Consider the following 20,065-nt stretch of genomic DNA (forward strand, 5'->3'; position numbering starts at 1 on the left):
AAGTGTTCAAACTTCCTTACAGGAAGGGGCGTTAGCTGAATACCAAAAGTCGCCGTGACCGTGCAAGAACCAAGCACAACGTGTGAGACGGGTCATGAAAAGGACGCAAATCCACAAGCTTGCACCATTTGGAGGGGCTGGGACTCGGCGGGCAAGAAAACCTCCTTCCTCGCAATGTTCGTTGACATTGATTCTTGAAAAGCCCCAGGAAGAGCGAGCGCCGGAAGGTACGGAAGCCTCGAAGCTGTTCCCCGGGCCCGCTCTCCTGGTTTCTTCCCCGAGGAACAGCTGAGGGAGCACCACTGAGCCTTTCGTGGCGACCAAGGCCGCCGCCAAGCCCCGCAGAGAGAACCACGTGAAACCGCCGCACGAGAAGGCGGGCTGTTTCCACATATAGCCAAGCGGGAGGGCGGCTGAGGAAGCATGTCTGCGGGGGGAGAAGGCCTCGCTGCTGTACTGGCCTCCACTCAGCCACCGGCCGTCCTCCTGGCCCGAGCCGGTCCCCCGGGTGCCATCGCGGGGGGCTGCTGGACCCCTCTGAAGACGGATCCAGGGATGCCTGGATCCCACGCATGTCTCTCCCCTCCGCTCCTCTCCCTTCTTCCTCCCTGCCCCCAAGCCGCAAGTAGAATGCTAAGATGACTATCACGAGTCAGCTGTGGCACAGGGCCATGGAATGTGACAGTCAGACGCCGCTCAGAGAGGACGCAATGGAAAGAACAGGTGGTGTGGAATTTTAGAACCACGCTGCTTTCAGCATTCCGCTCAGAGGCCCGGAGGGCTGCTCACAGGGGCACTTTTTGAAGGATGGTCTCTCCCCGCGCAGAGAACAAGACATGGAGGAAGACGCTGGTATCTCGGAGAGGCCGGAAGCGAGAGCCAGAAGGGGGTCCTGAGAGTTCAAGTCCCGCCTCCGACAAAGAAGGGAGGCTACGAACAGCTGTTTGTCCGGAAGACTGTGCCCGTGGTTTCAGACGCAAGGAACCAATGAAAATAAGCACATGCCGTCCCGGGTGCTGGCGCGAGCACGTGGTTTCCGAGGATCTGTGCTGGGCAAGGGCCAGTCCCCTGAGTGGAGCATCTTCAGAGTCAGAGCTAAACATGCCGAAGCCTCGACTTCCTCCGAGAAACAAGTCAACGTGACCATCACCCGCGCTGGGGAACCTGAAGGACGAGAGCGCTTCTTCGCAGGTCTCCGTGAGAGAGGCGAGCCGAGAAAGGGCAGCCTTCCCCTTTGAGCCCCGGAGCCACTCTGTAGACTAGAAGACACACAAGTCTAAACGGAGCGGAGAAGACGCAAGGCCTTATTTCAACCCTGCTGATCGCACCCAGCTCCGTGGAGGCTTCCAGAGGCCACGCTGCCATCTGTCTGGAGGTCACTCACTGGTCATCCTGGAATCTAAAAGTCAAGTCTCAGGGCGCCTGGGTGGCTCAGTCGGTTGAGCGTCCGACTTCGGCTCGGGTCACGATCTCACAGCTCGTGAGTTCGAGCCCCACGTCGGGCTCTGTGCTGACAGCTCAGAGCCTGGAGCCTGCTTCACATTCTGTGTCTCCCTCTCTCTCTGCTCCTCCCCCGCTTGTGCTCTGTCTCTCTCTGTCTCTCAAAAATGAATAAATGTAAAAATAATAATAATAATAATAAAAGTCAAGTCTCAAGCTCCTGGAACCTTCTCACTCCACAAGGACTTCCTACACTACTCCAATCCCTCTGGTTTTTGCCAAAGACTTCATGTACCACTTCAGGCCCTAGGATTTTGGTTCATCTTGGAAGCAATGGTCTCTAGAACCCCGAACAGATAATCTCACTATACCATAGTACTGTCTCATCATCTGTGAAATGTGTGTCAGCCAGTTAACCATCCCAACTGATTCTGTAAGGACTGTCTAAGAAACCACTAAAAATAAATTAAGACCCTCCAAGCCGCCCATGAACCAAGTCAAGCAATAAAGGAGGCCAGTTTCCTGTCTTCTCTAACCTAAATGGAGGGAAATACTGGCTCTTCCTTTAAAAGGCTAAGACTTGGGGCGCCTGGGTGGCTCAGTCGGTCAAGTGTCTGACTTCGGCTCAGGTCATGATCTCACGGTTTGTGGGTTCGAGTCCCGCGTCGGGCTCTGTGCTGACAGCTCGGAGCCTGGAGCCTGCTTCGGATTCTGTGTCTCCCTGTCGCTACCCCTCCCCTGCTCACGCTCTGTCTCTCTCTGTCTCTCAAAAATAAACACTAACAACGACAACAACAAAAAAGACTAAGACGTAAGACAAAAACCAAGATGTCGAAGTTTGTTCTGCACAAGCTTTTGCCTTTCTCCTCCCGATTTCCCGTTCTTGACCCACGGAGAGGACGGTAAAAACAACTGTCAGCTATGCTAACAAACTTGAGTCCTTTTGAACCTTCAGACCCACTCGGTCAGGCAGATACTGCTAACCCCCTCGCAGGCAAGAGCACGCAGGTTCAGGTGGGGCATGCGGCTTGCACAAACCCACCCTGCGGGGCGGGAGCGGAAAGAAGGATCGAACCGGGGTCGTCTGATGCCAAGCCTGTGCTCTGGCTGTGATCCAACTCCCATAGACCGCAACCGGGCAGGTGGCACCCTCACCCAAGAGGGGGTGAGGCGGTGAGCACACAGTCCCTTTTGCTCACTGCCAGGGCTACCTCCCTCAAGCTTTCGGCTGCAGGAACCCCCGGTCCTCTACACACACAACCACCAAGGCCCGAAGTCTGACTCAGGAGGCCCCTGCCAAGCAAGCATCTTTAGACTCCGTAGCAAGCAGGTGACCTCGGCGAGGAGTGTCACGCGTGAGGGGTGCGGGTGAGAGCTGGGAGAAACGGTCGGCCCAGCAGGGATCACCTGCCCTGATCTCTCCCGCCCGCTTTGTTCCCCAAACCTCAAAGAACAATAGGTAGTCACGATCCGCTCTCTTGTCTTTTCCACTTAGTGTGTGAGTGCGCGCGCGTGTGTCTTTATCAGAGAACTGGCTGTTTTATATTATATTCACACACGCAGAGCAGGGGCTCGCCAGGCCCAGTAGAGGCAGCACCCGGAGGAGCGAGGCACTCTTCTGAGCTTCCCGGTTTCGTTTAGCAGTCAACCTCCAGGTCCGACGGTGCGCAAGAACTTCGAAGGGGAAACTGAGGAACGCGGCATAAAAATGAGGGCTCGGTGCCAGACGGTGCGGAAAGTAATCGCTTGAAAGCGGGCACTTGCGTATTTATCTACCGTGGTTCGCTATGTTTTCCTACATCTCGTTGTGCCTAGGGCAGAGAGTGACCCGCAGAAGCCATCTGTATTGTCCAGCAGACCAAACAGGAAGAGGCGCAGAAATCTCGGCAAGTGGCCACGCGGCCTCTGTTGCTAGGCAGCGCGATTATGTCCATTCCCCGCTGCTTGGCAACCGGCATTTCCCATCACATACACACACAGCCACAGCAGCAGCACAAGGGTCTTACAGCTTGGAGAGAAAGGGCTGCATTTCAAAGGAGCTTCTGAGTGTGAATGGATCCCCTCGACATTCCGCCGATATCCAGATGGCCCCCAGAGCGAGATGGCCCCATTTAATCAGAAAGTGTCCCTTTGGTGACACTTGAATTTTACCTGATGGCTGTACAAATCTTCTACTGCGTGCGGTGACGTGCCAGAAAGAGCCTGAGTCAGCAAGCTCGAGCTTTTGGAGAAGACAGCCTGTGCTCTCTGCCCCATACCTCCGAAGAATTCGTTGGTAGAATGATCGTTTTCCCAGGATCGGCTGTCTAGCAGGCTAGGCTTCAGAGGGCCAGATACCTTAAATGATGATGTTTCTTTCTGTGGTCCCCGACCAAATGCCAGCTCAACCTGGCAAGCTTCTCTCAACGGAGGGCAGAACTGTCCTACCGTCACCTCATCGGTCACTATCTGTCAACTCAACAGCAAGGCCAAAGTCATCAACTTATTGTAGCTGCCTACCGTATAACAAGACTCCTTCAGCCCACCCCCTGCCTGCCTCTGAGTGATAAAGAGATGCCCAAAATCCCACTGGAAGTTAGTGTCCCAGCAGGCACTTGAACTCAGAAGCCCTCGGCCACTAGTCAACTGTCCTGGCCACCATGAGACCCGCTCCATTGTTTTCTGCCTAGACCCACGGAAGGATCGTGTTAATTCATTTTTTATTCCAGTTTTCTTTCAGTCCAACCTTTTAATGTAGCAACTGCTCTCACAGCCCCTTGAGGAGAGACCACACAGAGTTCTGCTCTGCCCGCCAGGGGAAGCACTCTCCTAATACCATCAAGGGCAGACGCACGCTCTTCTCAATCTTTCCGCAGGCTTTGAGAACATTCTCCGGCACCATTCCGATTCTACTCTGCATTCGGTGAGATCATCCAAAGTGATAACCTCATTGGTATTTCATTTTCTTCCCGGCCCCAGCTGGAGAATTTTTCCCCTCATTAAAATTAACGAGGTCAGTTTCCCAAGCTCAAGATACCGAGCACTCCTGTTGGAGTTTTGTTTCTTAAATGGAGCTACAGTCTCTAAGTGCAAAGTTATACTAAGCGTCATTTACTTTATTGCTGCGTAATAAGAAACCAAAATGGAAGTACTAAGCTATCCTCCCCGTACATCTGACACCTCAGCAGCCACACGCAAACACACACAAACCACACATCCCCGACTCAGCCCGTGGCTTCCCTGCGTTCCGGCCACAAAAGGAACCTCACTGGTAGGAAGGAAAAACAAAACAAAACAAAACAAAACTCGGGCCTCCTAAGTGGCCAGGGATCCAGCTAGCATCCCAACCAACTGGAGAAGAAAGACACAGTCTCCCTGGGCATTTGACAAAGCCACGGCGTCCCCGTGGACAGTAACACAGGGTAAACGAATCTGAGCCGAGGGGAGGGGCTCGCCTCGGCAGCCGGTGAACAGGTGACCAGATATCCAAAAGCTTAAGGTGGCAGTCCCACCAAAAATCAAGGGCGCATTATATGTCACCAAGTAAGAGACGTCCTTAACACTACATCCCTGGTGAAAGGAAGGGGAGAAAACAAATAAACATAAAAAGCCAATTCCATAAATGAGGTGGAAAGGCGCTCTCCCGGGTATCCATGAATACTCCTATCCCACATGCCAGAAACAGGCTGGGCTCATCCACCTTGTTCCAAGCCGGAGTAACATGCTTTTGAGACAGTCACGCAGCAGGGAACACAGTCCCGTTCAGACTCCCTCCTTCCCTCCTCCTCTCAATTTCCTTCTCCTGAGGTAGCCCAACCAACTTTGGGCACCCGCCCCCGTCTTCCCCCCACCCCCATGCTGTAGACCTGTAAAAATAAGATCTAACTATAACTGGACTGAGATCGAAAGGGGGGTAAAAAAGATGCTGGGGGGAAGGACGCAAACCTGGGAGGGCATTCCCACCAACTAGGCCGCTGGATTTGTCAAGGATTTGACCAGGGCCAGGGAAGGGGAGGGAGCTCTCCGGTCCCAGTGATGGCTCATCAAAGTCCAATCAGAAAGTGGGGGAGGACCCCGGGCAGCCTCATGTGACCCAGCACAGAAAGCCAAGTCTCGAGAGGAGCTGTGCACGTGAGGAAGGTGCACCCGGACATCTTTACTGAGCCTGCCAGAGAGCGAGAGACACAGACAGAAAGAGAGAGAGAGAGAGAGAGAGAGAGAGAGAAGGAGAGGGAGATGTGGGTGAGGGGTGGGGGGGGAGAGAAGCAGGGGGGGGAGAGAAGCAAGGGGGGAGAGAAGGAGAAAGAAAGAGAGAGAGAGAGAGAGAGAGAGAGAGAGAGAGAGAACGAGCAAGGGAGTCTCTCCAAAGCTGCATCCGAACGAACCTTAATAAGTTAATGCAGAAATCCTCCCAAGGAGTCTGGCTACAGGAGACGCTGGTCTCCCCTGAATCAAAATCTGTTATGTTGTAATATAATAGATGTAAATTAAAACAGAAAATCTATCATGCCTCTAATGTACCCTGATGGCTGAGTGTGTGGATCCGTCCGAGGAGAGGCACCAGGAGGAAGGGTGATATATGGCGAAGCTGGATGGAGGGCGAAAACCGTGGCGAGGCGCGCGGCGGAGTGGCGCAGCCCGTTCACGCTCCTCAGACCCAAGGGCAAGAGACGAATAAATGTTGATTAGTGTTGATTTTGTCCGACAAACGCCTGTCGAGTGACAGTTGGGCTAAGCTGCACTGAAAGAGAACCATTAATCTTGGTCTGGTTTAAGTAGAGTATATTAATTTGTGTCATTTTTACTAAGTCGTACTGAGAAAGGCCTCTTACCGCTTTGCATATGACTGCTTTGGTGGTTTCGCCTGGTCCCCCTCCCCCCCCCACCCCTCACCCCCCACTTTCTAAAACAGATACCACGGTGGCAGCAGCAAATTCAAATGACACAGCAGGGGAGCAGGGGACTGAGAGCCCCTCTCTTGGATTAAGAAAATAAACTCCCAGGGTGTTGGCATAGCAACAGCATTTCAGATGAACTGCTATATATTCAGTGATTAATAAATTAACATTTTTTACAGTTGTTCCTCCTTCCCTCCCCACCCCCACCTTCCCCAAACCCCCCCCCCCACTCAACACTTCAACCTTCTCCACGCTGTGTCTCTTGCCTCCTCTAAGGAGACAGAAAGGAGGCTCCGCGTATTAGCAGCCCAAGAGTTAACTCCTGCCCACGGCTGCCATCCCTAAAGACGGACAACATGGCCTCTTGTCACCCGTGAGGTTGTGAGGAGGCTGTGGGGCCAGCGGGCCGACCCACATGGACCTCCGTTCAATATGGTGCTCGCAACATGGCTCTCTCCGAGATACAGCCGGCAGCGGTCCCCGGCCCCAAACGTCTGGGCCTTTCCAAGTCCCGACAGGCTAGGAGACAACCAAGAGTGACCCTGCCTCCCCAAAAAACACATCCTTCTGAAACAAAGACCCCCAAGGCATGTCCAAGGGGGCCTGGACCTCCCTACCGCATGCCATGAAAAGAAAGTGTGTGTCTGTGGGATGATGGTAAATCAACAGGACGCTGACACTTCCCTTCTGAGCTTACGGTCGCCCACCAGGCCCTACAACAGACTTGGGCAATTCCTATTCCAGAAACGGAACCCAATCAGCGTTGGGAGGGAAGAACAGATACTAAGCACTGCCCTGGCCCTCTGGTCAGTCAAGTTGGTGAACTTGAACACGAAGTCAAGTTCAAAGAGCACTCTCTTTTGAAAGCCTTCGTGAAGTAATGTTATGCTTCAGGAGACAGGAAGAGGGAAATGGCAAATTCTGTGCTTCAGCATAACCATCTCTTTGTCCCAGGTGAGCCCCAGCAGGTGCGGAACCAGGCCGGGTCCTGCGGATGGCAGACGGTGGTAACCTCAGCCCTCAGGAGACACACGCCCATGACATCCCTGAAGGAGCCTCTGGCCAAATCGCTCAGCAACCCACAAGTTCGGGCTCTAAGAAGACCGGAGGAGGAATACTCAGTGAGCAACCCGGAAACCACCAAAGCAGAAGAAAGAATAGACTATTCCAGAGCTGGCACTGAGGGTGACAGCGTTCCAGGCAGTGGGGAGCTGGCTTACAAGGTGGCAGCATTGAAGAGAGCTGGGTCGTCATTATCAAAGACGGTTCTGAGGGGGTTCCTTCCTCAGCTAAATGGGAGGTTAAACTATATAACCTTTTAGGTAGCTCAAGGCCACTGCTGGAGGACGAAGGAAATAAATAACAACAAAAGCACTGTGAGGCTTACCATGTGCCAGGCACTCTCAAGTGCTTTCCTTATATTAGCTAGGAGGGGCATACCTACGAAGTAGACGGCACTATTATTCTATAGATTAGGGTACGACACAAAGGGAGCTTAAATAATACATCTAGGTCACCTAACATATACACGGCAAAGCTGTGACTGAAACCGAAGTCACAGGGTCCAGAGTCTACGCTCTTAACTCCGGCACGATGATGTGCTCCCTTCAAATTCTACCAGACCCAAGCAAACAACCCATACGTACCGAGACCCTTGAATGATAGCAAAATGGACCTGGCCGTGGAAACTCCAGGAATAGAAAATGATATGATTACAAACAGTAGAAGGAGAGAAACAGAAGACGGTCCTGAAAACAGAACCCAAAAGAAGTCAGTCAACACCTTTCAGCCGCGGACACGCTACGCGAACGTAGTGAGGTGGACCCAGTGTCAGGAGAACTGGTTCTGGGTCCCAGCTCTGCCACTAAGACCTGTATGAACTCAGCCGAGTTAACATCCACTCTGGACTTCCCTCTCAGCGAAGCAACTGGTTGGCGATTTCTAAGGTCTCTTCTGGTCTTAACCCAACATAGCACCATGAGATCAATTTCCCACTGTTTAGGTTATTCCCAGAGTCTCTCTTAACAACATCCTTTTGTGCCTCCATTTTTGCCTTTCTACCACCATCCAGCTTCCGGAGAACCCCAATGAGTTCACGGCCATATCCTCTCTAAACCTTAAACAACACATGCGTCCAACGCGTCCACACCACTGGCTCTTCCTAGTCTACTGATCATTAGAAAGGCCTGTTTTTTCGTGGGTTGGGGGCGGGGGGCTGATATAAAACAACAGACTGAGAAAGAAAAACAAACACGGGATGAGCAGGGCTGAACCCATTGTGAGCAGTCTACCTATTCTACGTTACTAGGACGCCTATAATTCCTGAAATCGTCCACAGATTATGAAAACCTGTTATCTCAAGGTCCCAATCTCGGGTCCAGCAGGAAAAGGCTATACAGGGAGGCTGAGGACAGATGTGCCAGGGTCTCACCTCCCTGAACTCAGAGCCTGACTTCTTCCCCACCTCCCTCTGAAATCAGAGTATCTGAATAAATATTCAGAATGGGCCATACCCTGGGAGGAAAAAAGCATAATGAGGACTCAAGGGGGGTCAGGGTAGTGGAGGTCCTAAGGATCCTTCCCCTCCTCTGTTAACTCCAATGCTCCAGGACGAACATGTCAATGACCATGTCAATGAGGTGCCGTGAGGGCTGTTAATGCCGCAGCCGGGCCAAGGTCCCATGGTTTCAGGGCAGAAGGGTACTAGGTCAGCCCCAAGTAATCGTGATGATAACAATAACAATATTAGTATTTGTCCGCGGATGGGGTGGAGTGAAAGCAATCACATTAAATCCAAGGGGACTCTGATAAAATGACGCCAAGGGTCAGACCGAATCTAACAACAGCCTGTGATTTGTGGCCCTGCCACGGCTCTAATTTGCCTCTCTCCGGCTGACGGCCCATGAAGGTGAGGGGTGTCGCTGGGCGCCACCCAGGCTCGGCTTGCGGAACAAGAAAGTCACAGCACTCCTCACTCGGCCCCGACTCTGCCGAGGCCACTGGGGCTTCCAAACACGAGGTTTTTAGATACGAAAAGAGTCCAAAGCGGACCGACTCTGTTTCCGGGACCCTGATTTCTATGGTTTTCCTTCATATGCTACAAAAGTGGATTTATCTTGGTCACCTCACATGCATATTAACTGCCTTCCTCCCGTTTGCTTCAAGTACATCGGATGCAAGGGTCTGCCTGCAAAAAACAATATGTCTTGTTTATATATTATCTCGTGTGCATCGTAAACAGTAATGGCAGGGGCTGTCTTTTTTCTATCACACTTGTAAATATGCCCAGAGGCTAGGTGGCTTCTCCAATAGGTAAAATAAATAATGAATTAAGTAAGTAGACCTGTCCCTATGTGGATTATTTATGTTTTGCACCTTTAGCTCAGTAAAAGGGCCAACGTAAAGTGACAGCGTTTACATTCCTCTTTTACTTAATTTTTTGTGCCCCTTCCTCAGCCCCCATGAGTTCATGACTTGAATCGGAGAGGTATGTTTTCTGACTTCCCCGTGTTGTTTGCATCCCAAGACATTTAGGTTTGTTCCTTTTTGCTCTTGGTTTTTGTTTTATTTAGTTTTGAGAGAGAAAGAGAGGGAGCACATGCCAGTAACGGAGGGGCAGAGAGAGAAGGAGACACAGAATCTGAAACAGGCTCCAGGCTCCGAGCTGTCAGCACAGGGCCCATCACAGGGCTCGAACCCAGGAACCGCAAAATCATGACCTGGGCCCAAGTCGGACGCTTAACCGACTGAGCTACCCAGGAGCCCCTAGGTTTGTTCAAAAAGCACTTTGAAGACTGTTACCAAAACTGTCTCTTCCAGTGGGTTCATGAAACTACTCGTTTTATTTTAGCCAGAACTTTCAGCTAGCATTGAAGCCAGATGGAGGCTTTTAAAGGGTGTCTTACACACACATACACACACACACACACACACACACACACACACACACACACATAAATGAGACAACAGTTATGTACATTAACCTGTAAGAAAAAGAGTAAGCAATATTATGTGTTACTAAGGTTAATCCGCGGCTCCTTCCTGCCACCCCCAGCTTCTGCCAGGTCCCCAGACCTGCTATTTCATAATCCACTGTCAGTGACATCATATTACCTAAGAACCTGCCGGAGGCGACAGAGTTACCTTCATAGTAAGGTGAGATGTGCTGACTCTCAGGCTTTTGCATGATGATGCCAAACGCTTGTCATTCTTATTTTATTATGAGTCACGGAGGAAAGAATTAAGCACATTATTAAAAAAAAAAAAAAGATCCCAAGATTGCACAAGAGAGTAAATAATTGCCAAGTACCTTGTGAGGGCAAAGCGATTCAGAGGAAAGAACGTGGGTCTTGAACTCAGAGAAACCAGAGCTTTGCCACCTACTAGTTATGGGAGATTGGGCGATTTATTTATTCTCTGTAGGGCTCAGTTTCCTCATCTGTCAAGTGGGAATAATAACTCTTTCAAGGTCATTCGATGTGCGTTACATAGATTATCTCATCGTACCTGCTCGACAGGAGCCCACTGAACAGGAGTCCACTGAGCTCTTCTCACTAGAATTTGGAAAACAGCAAAATGATGTCAAATGGAGTATCACAGTGTTCCCTGGTTGGTAGATGGATTACGGCAAATGGCTATGGCTACAGGCACTTATGTATGAAGCAGCAAATACGCACTCATGAAATACATGAGCCCCGCATCACACCTGCGAGTCAGAAAGGCCAAGGGAAGATCTAAAACAGAGCACGACCTGTCTCCTAAAATGCCACATTACCCAGGCACGTGAAATACCTCACTCAGACTTAAGAAATTCAGAAAAGAAGGGGCGCTTAGGCGGCTCAGTCGGTTAAGCATCCGACCGGCTCAGGTCATGATCTCGCGGTGTGTGGGTTCAAGCCCCGCGTCGGGCTCTGTGCTGAGAGCTGGGAGCCTGGAGCCTGCTTCGGATTCCGTGTCTCCCTCTCTCTCTCTGCCCCTCCCCCGCTCATGCCCTGTCTCTCTCCCTCAAAAAAATTAAATGAAAATTTAAAAAAAAGAAGACGAAATTCAGAAAAGAATCTATCCATTATTCTTTTTCATGTCATCCAAGAATGGATTATATCCTCTCTCTTTCTATACACCGCGCCAAAAAAAAGTCTCAGATCTGAATTCATGTCCCTAATAAAAATCACTAAGGTCAGCTAGGTAGAATCCCATGAGCACCCTCCCACTGATCACAAGCCCTAGTTCTGTTAATGACTTTAAGTGACATTGGGAAAAATCTTACATTGTTCTAGAACGCTTTTATTCACCTTCCTTTAAAAAGTGCTTTTCCCGATAGCATTTCTCATATCATCTGTGATTTCTCTGGCACACTCGTTCACGCCATGTTTCAAAAGAGAAAGTCAAAATATTGCCCATATAAAATCTATAAATATATGTAGCAAACGCATGAGCATTCCAAATGTGGTTGAGATAAGAGATTACGGAAACTCTGACCTTTCATCAAGGTGTTGGCAAGCCAACCTTCGTGCTGGAAAAAGAGTTGAGAAATCTGGGGGAGGGGATCGCTTTCCCACCTGTCAGTCTTTGCCAAACGATCTCCCCACTCACTACAGCTACACCCACGTTAGTGGGAAATTGGCCCGGCAGCACAACCTTTTGAATAATTTCTGTTGTAAGGCATCATGGCAAAGCTGATGTCCAACTGGGGGCTTAGACTTGTGGGTTTTTATCCCACTTGCACCACCAAAGACCAAATGTGACCTCGGCAAACCACATACCAATTTATACCCGTTTCCCTCAAGGTAACCACACACAATTCGATCACTCAGTTCCATGAATCGTGTAACAGCCCACAGACAGTCAAGGAGAAAGAAAGTCTGCGGAAAGGGAAAAACCTTGGAGACACAGAGAGAAAGCCCCAAAAATGCATATGGGAATCTGTAGAAACTGCCCTATGAGGGATTCCAGAAAGAGTTTCTGTGTGTAAAGGGCTTTCCTCAGCCTTCCGTCTGGCCACAGCACTTCCTACGGTGGCCAACCACTTACGCAACTCCGCATTTAACTCGAAATGCTTCACGTCTTTCAATTGTGCCTTTGAATATTTCTTTTTCTTTTCTTTCTTTCAATTTCTAGATCATGGGTGTCAGCTTCTTCACATCCCTTAGAAGACAGGTTCCAAGACACGCGAGGGATAATTAATGCGGGGACAGCCGCGGCGGTCTAATAAACAGAGCTTTTTGCATAAAAGAGGAAAAAAGTGCCGCGGATGAGCAGGGTGAGGGCCCCAGCCGAGTGTCTGAGGTCAGCCGAGACGGGCACTGGCGTAAACAGCGTTGCACGAAGATGTCATTCTACTCCACCCTAAGCAGCGGTGGAACGGTTGCCATGGCAGCAAAGGTACTTTAGAGGGACACGAGCAAAGAGAGACTTAAAAAGAAAAAGACAATATGTGGCCTAAACAAAAATATGTGACGGTGTAAGGGGTGTTGTAAAGCCTTTATTGCCACTTGTTAAGGAAGACCTGTATAGCTCACTCGTGAGTAATAAGGCGGTCAACCCAAACTAAGGCACTAAAAATTTTACAGCACCCCACATATCACATACATCTAGATAGATAGAGACACGGAGAGATACATATATAATGGATCTCCACTGATCCGCTCACAAACGCGCAAGCAAACGTTGCTACCGACACCGCAAACGCCATCTTCTAGTAGAGTTGTTAGATTTACCAACATCCTGAATTTATCGGCTCTCCGACTCCACGTACCGTCCGTTCGGTTCTTAAAAGGTCCGGAAAGTTCAGCAGCAATGAGAGAGAACAGTGATGGCTTCCTGGGGAGCGCAGACCGGGCAGGTGCATAAAGCCTGGATTCCCAGTTCTTCTGGGCACTCCGCAGCTAATTTAGTATTTCACCGTTGGATTAAATGCTCCCGCCTGCCATCGGGGACCGTCGAGGTGACTGTCGGGGATGCAAAGAGCGAGGACCACAGCAGCCCAGCGCAGGAGATGAGAGACTGCTGTGTCGTACGTCTGCGTCCCCTACCTTCCCCCCCCCCAAAAAATACGCCCCAGGAGTATCAGTTCTAAACGTATGGGTAGTCTCATTAGAAAAAGATGGGCTCGAAGACCGTGTGTCATGAAGGCAAACCCATGGTAAGCCATCATAGACTTTTAAAAACACTTCTGCAAAGTGAATAATGACTTTTTAAAAAATTTTCTGCCAAGCAAATGGGTTTTCTCAAGGCGAGGTACACAGAACCCAGGGAATCCCACTCCACGCTGGGCTGAGAACAGACGGCCCCAAAAAGCAATGGGCGTATTACCTCGCTCAGTCACCTGAATCTAAAACAGGTACAGAAAGAGGCCTTCCTGGGGTCCGTGCTCGATTTACTGCAACTCCCAGGTGCCAGTTTCAAATGTACAGTCACAGCCGGAAACCAGCTTGGGTAAACTCAGCGGGCCGATCTTGCCCACCTCTAAGTGCTTCACAGTGATGGGTGTGAGAAAAAAAAAATGAGATTACATGAATGAAAGTGCTCCACGCTCTTTGGAGAGAAAAGTAGGCAAAAGCTGCAACGTATTGGTATTATTATTTCTACTGAGTCATTTCGGAAGCACAGACACAGATGTCTGCCTGCCTGTTAAAGATGGCGTGGTGCCCGCCCCCCAACAAAAGGCCACAGTCAGTCCCTTCTGTGACTCAGAAAATGTGAACCGCTCATCTCGCTTCCCCGAAAGCCTCTCGTGTATCACACTGGCTTCTTGGGACTTCCTTCAAGTGGAGGATTGTTATTTCCTTTCTCTGCCATTCTGACCCTCCTGTTCTGGGCGCTGAGGGTCCATTCTGGGGAGGCACCACTCTTTAATTCCACCACGTCGGCTCATCACTGCCGAGGTGAGCCCTGTCCCCCTACCATGCTCACCGAAACGGGAGGCGACTCTTGGCTGAACGGACGACACAGAAGCTGCGGGCGACACAGTGATCAAGTCGAGCCACACGTCCTCACCGACACATTCCCAAATCAAAGCGCCGCTCATAATAATGGAAGTTCAACGGCGTCCATCTTAGAAGAGGTAAGTGGGCCAAGGGACTGTGTCAAAGCTCCAACTATGAAAAGGAACTGTTAAGTTTCACTTCCTTTAAAAAAAAAAAAATTAGCAAATGGCTCATTTTTCCTTAAGGGGAAAAAAAGGCATTTTCAATTAGGTGACTAGAAGGACAAACGCTCCAAGAACGTTTTGCTGAAGTTATAAGTGCTTTTGAAACCCCTCCTGTCAGAGCGTTAGTAACACAAGATTTAAGATGCCCAATTAATTTTTTCCAGCCACCAGCCAAAAGTAGATGCAGGAGGAGGTTAAAAGCTAAGTGTTTAATTAATATTAAATTTATAAGATTCTCTATCACTGAAAGCATTGTAAAATTGAAAAAGCAGTTAATTTTACGGTTGCTGTGTATTCCTCTGCTTTGATCTTTGATCTATGATATAAAATCACCAACTGTAAAGATTCGCCAGCTTTATTATACCTGCTTAATGGTAAGAAGGAAGAAAGCGAGGAGGAACCCATAGACATGAGTGGGAGTGGGGCCCTGAAACTGGTCATTAGCGTTGATCAGAAAAACTTAAACGCGAAGAAATGCAGGAGGCAGACTTTGATCAAGCCCCATGTGGAGACGAGTCGTGTTCATCTCATCCATTTCCACACCTCACTTTTCTGGAGCGTGAAGACCGGCAAAGGGCAGGCGGCTCTCTCTGACTTAAGACAAAACACGGAAGGGGAGCCTGGGTGGCTCAGTCGGTTGAGCGTCCAACTTCGGCTCAGGTCGTGATCTCACGGTTTGTGGGTTCGAGCCCCGCGTCAGGCTCTGTGCTGACGGCTCGGAGCCTGGAGCCTGTTTCGGATTCTGTGTCTCCCTCTCTCTCTGCCCCTCCCCCACTCTTGTTCTGTCTCTGTCTCTCTCTCAAAAATAAATAAACGTTAAAAAAAAAATTTAAAGAGACAAAGCACCGAAGAAGAAAAGATTAGGTTGCATTTGGGAAGAATTTTCTGAAATTGAAGAGTTGCCAAGGCTTTGATGGCTCATCGCAAAGAGACCCCATAACATTGCCTTCCTACAGAGAGAAATCCTGAAATCAGAAAAGTGTGTGTCTCATGCACCTGTCTCGAATGGCCTATGTATCGATTCATTCTACCAAGGGCTCCATCGATGCACCCACAAGGAGAAAGCCAGGCCGGGACAAGGAACACTCAGCCAGGGCAAGGAGTCCTTTCTAATCAAAGGCATTCACAAAAAGCCCTACTGATAAAGGACAATGGGACAAGAATCAGAGGCGACAGGGGGAGAAACCTGCCACTAGAGACGTCACCGTCCTGAGCAAGGTTTTCCCAAGGTTTCAAAACACCCTATTTCTGCCAATCAAGACAGATGTTGGGGCCCTCAACACCAGACCCAGTCATGAATGTTTCAAGTTCGAGGGGGGGAAAGTGTATACGCCCCTCAAATCAACTGAGCGTTTAGCCGGAAGAACACATACTTGCCTTCATCCCCCCTGGCCCAATATGGCGGGGAGGTTGTGAGCCCAGGACTGAGGATGGGGGGAGCGGGTTCAAGGACAAACCAGGAGGTGGAGACAAGAGACCAACCCCTGCTCCCAGAACTTGGTATCCTATTCTCCAAGACGAATAGGGACATTTCCAACTCCTGGCCTCCTTCAATTCTGCCTCAAACCCAGAGACAAAGACCTATTATGCAGAATAGATTTTACAGAAAGGCAGAAGGAGGGTGAGGGGGGATGGGATCATTCATGTGAGGTGTTTTTCCTTTTCTTTTTTTTTTTTTTTCCTTTAAATCCCATCAGGGATCTCATTATAATTTCATTATTAGTAGAAAAACCAAATAAGTGGCAAGGAAAAGAATCTCAACTTAATATTAACGCACACACTCACACACACAAAGATGAAAAATCTTCTGAGCTTCAAAGCAGCTGCTAATTTTCCCAGCTTCAAACGACTCGGGGAGAAAGACGCTGATAATGAACGTGCCTTTTCCACCGGCTCCCTTGTAAACTTTTTCTCTTTCCATCTCCCTCCCCAAAATCTGTCCTCGTTTTAACTGGAAACAAACAGCAGGTGCCCGAACAGGATCCCTGGGTTCATTCTTACACAACCTTTTGTCAGTGCTTTATCCAAAAAAAAAAAAAAAAAAATGCAGGGGAAATACAGGAGTGCGATGCCCATCTTCAGAGGACAGTGACGCAGCATAGTTTACTGAATCAAGGTTTAATGGTGAAACCGAGAATCCCAGTGTCTCAGGCCTCGATGCCGGGGAGAGCCGAGAACAGCAGCGCAAAAAATAAGCCCAAGTCTCCCAGAACACCAAAACCACAGCATTTCCGACTCGCCGCATTCAAAAAGGGCTTGCAGGCAGCTCTCCTTGGCACATTTCAAAAAAGGCAAGGGTTAGCCTTGACAAGACGGGTTCCCCCTCACGAGCAAACATGGACCACAGGCACAACTATGGGCAGTGCCTGAAAACGAGAAGATCAAACGCCTCTGAGATGGAGAGGGCAATTTAACAAGCGGAGTGATACATGTTTTCAGATCAATCCTTTAAGGTAACCCAGAAAAAGGCAAAAGAAGGCAACCTTGAGGACTAACTGAGGTACCACCATGCAAGGCCAACCTCTTCCCAAGCCCACGTCCCAGAACCAAACCAGAAGGGACCGCATGACGAAGCCTGAACCGGTTAGTAAAGGAAAAGCACTTAAATCGACGCCTGACACAGAGGTAGGGCTCAAGATATAATACAAGCCAGATGAAAAATCTACCCCCTTCCACGTTCCTCAGTGGTACCAGCGCCCCACTGCCTTGGGAAGAATGACCAAGGAAACACGAGGAACACACCTCATTGCCAATAACCTGATGAAATATCTCCCAGGAGTATGGAGCCGATGTGTAGACCGCTAACTTTCCTCGTCTCTGGAACTGTCTCAAGCATCACGAGGCTACAAACGTTAGACATGCTCACACTGAATATATGTTTCTGAAAGCTTTCCCTGGTGGGTAAGTGTGATACGACTAGCCTACCTCTCCCGGGCATTTTAATCCTGGACAAAAATAGAAAGAGAGCAACTTTCCGGAACTTCAGTGCCCGTAAGTTAGTGCCACCTGTATACTGCAGCGCCCAAGACCCTAGGCGAGTCACGTATAGAATACGTCCTTCCAACTAAGAGGAATTTCGTACCCTACGGAAATATATTCCTGAATGTACAGTAATAGTCACAAGTAGAAACAGACAACACCGGAAGGAAATTTTCACGAACGCATTTTCAAGAACGAAGTAGTTGCCCAAAGTGAAAGTCACTTGCTCAATTTGTACAAGCGGCTTGATGACAGAGGCTTCCAGCCTTTGTGACTGTAGAGTCTCCTTCTCGGTGTCAAAAAGTTGTAAGGACTACAAGGGAGTCAGTGCATTTTTAGCTTCTACAGCTGTGGGAAGTCGCCCGTGGACAAAAAACCCAACAGGCACTGAAAACTGCTTTTTTAAGTGAGTGTGCGTTTTATTAACTGCAATAGCATCTCATACACAATGAATTTTAGCAGGCAGTATCTGCGTGCGTGTGTATTCATGACATGACTCTGTTTATTGACGAGGCTTTGCGTGCACGTGGATTTCCCAAACCTTTTCAACAGCTGCCTGGCTCCCCCAGGGTCCAAAACCCACAAATTGGGAATCACTGTCATAGAGGCAGTAAGATGCCAATTGAAGAGACACATGCCTCTAACCACTTTTTTCATTGAGAGGAAACGACATGCAAACAGTCGAACGATTTTACACACACTACCCTTGTTTTACTCCTACCCACCCGATCAAAATGCTGATGGACAGGATACAGATAATCTCCCCGTTTACATGGTCTTGAGAGTTGGTTTATTACACAATACGGTTTCTCTTTGGCACAAGAACCTATCTCCTATCTCCTATGTATGCGTCTCCTTCTACAAATGGCAAGTAAAGATATTGTGGAGAATAACGTAATCCAAGCAACATTTCTAACAAAGAAGTATGTGCACGATCAAGGACAACAGTAGCAATTGCTTAACAGACATTAGTAAATAATTCTTCTAATACTGTCAGCCTTGTGGTTTTAGGCCAGGGGAAGGACGACAGGAAAGCAACAACACCCATCAGAAAGACTGACCCCCACGCCGAGGTACGCCCAGCATTCACGCCCCCCAGGACACACCTCCTCCCTTGTCTCTGCACGATTTCCACTCATTCATTCTCAGCTCCTGTATGTCTGAGGCCACATGCGACTGGATTTGTCAAGCCCCCTTTTAACAACTTGTTGTCACAGTCCATTACCAAATTGCATATAGTTATATATTCCACTAATTAGGCTTCTAAAATATCATTAACATGTCTCTTGATCATTAGCATAACGTATGAGGCGTCCTCGTTAGGCACGACTCGAGTTTGTTAACGTGGTAATGAAAGGCACAAGGCAGGCTCGGTAGGAACCAAGAAACACAGAGGGGTGGGGAACATCCAGGCACGGACGCCGAGCCCCAAGGATGCGGACAGAGACACAGACATACAAAGGCCGAGGGGAAAGATGCAAAGCGTGAGGACGAGGTAGAGAAACACAGCCAAAAGGACGCGACAGGAAGCCAATGGCTTTGGCGTGTAGGTAGCTGGCAGGAGGGGGAGACCTAATGCACCCTGCGCCTTTTTGAGGGAAGTGGAACCGGGCAAGGCTCTTAATTTGCCAAAGCAGGAGAAGCTTTTAAAGTTTCCGAGGCAAGAAGAAAACAAAGTACACAAGTGTCTTCCTGTCTTCTGACCTGATACACGGTCACGCCCGGGTGCGCCCTGTCTCCCGAACTCCTATCCCACCCCCTATCCAGAAGCGGTTATGGAAAACTGCAGGCGGTCTCTTAGAATTACCTGGGGGCGACATTTTTCTCTTGCTCACCAGGCCCTTTATTAACACACCGGTAGATGTCTCTATCTATCTGTACCCACTGCGTTAGTGACGATCTTCTTATGTGTAATGGGGCAGGTCTTACGCCGGGAGATTGCAGGCATGCTAGGTGCAGAAGACGAAGAAGGAAGGAGGGCAGTATTCAAAAAACGGCAACGGTGCGTGTGCACGATAAGCGTGTGTCAGCATGGATGTGAGCACGCACCAGCAGTGTGCCGGACGCAGAATGGGGTCTCCAACAGCCAGGGGAGCCTGGCTTTGGTATTTCAGGGAAGGGTCTCTAACTGCGATGAGAACAGAACAAGGTATTTGGTGTAGGGAGCGCTGGCAGGCATCAGAAGGGTAGGAATTTGTAGAGACTTGGAGAGATGAGATAAGAGCACACGCAAATCTTGGAGAAATGAGGTAAGAGCCCAAGCGGCTAATTCATCCCGAATAAAGAAGAGCTTGGTCCAAGTGAGCCGGGCCTTGGCCCCAGGCTGAGGGCACAGGAGAACAGCCTCCCAGGACCCAAAAGAATCTCCCTCCTTTTGGGAACGCAAGCTGGTGCAAGCCACTCCGGAGAACAGTATGGAGGTTCCTCAAAAAGTAAAAATAGAACTACCCTACAACCCAGCAATTGCACTACTAGGTATGTATCCGTGGGATACAGGTGCGCTGTTTCGAAGGGACACATGCACCCCCATGTTTCTAGCAGCACTTTCAACAATAGCCAAAGTATGGAAAGAGGCCCAAACTGTCCCTTGACGGATGAATGGATAAAGAAGATGTGGTAC

At 49.5% G+C, this 20,065-nt stretch overlaps 1 protein-coding gene across 2 annotated transcripts in view; it reads right to left on the reverse strand.

Moving 5' to 3' along the window:
* Nucleotides 1–20,065, reverse strand: part of PBX1 (PBX homeobox 1) — a 295,008-nt gene that overhangs the window by 218,368 nt on the left and 56,575 nt on the right. The gene's annotated exons all lie outside the window — the stretch shown is intronic.

The sequence above is a fragment of the Lynx canadensis genome, chromosome F1, assembly GCF_007474595.2.
Source record: "Lynx canadensis isolate LIC74 chromosome F1, mLynCan4.pri.v2, whole genome shotgun sequence".
In the NCBI taxonomy this organism is placed as follows: Eukaryota; Metazoa; Chordata; class Mammalia; order Carnivora; family Felidae; genus Lynx; species Lynx canadensis.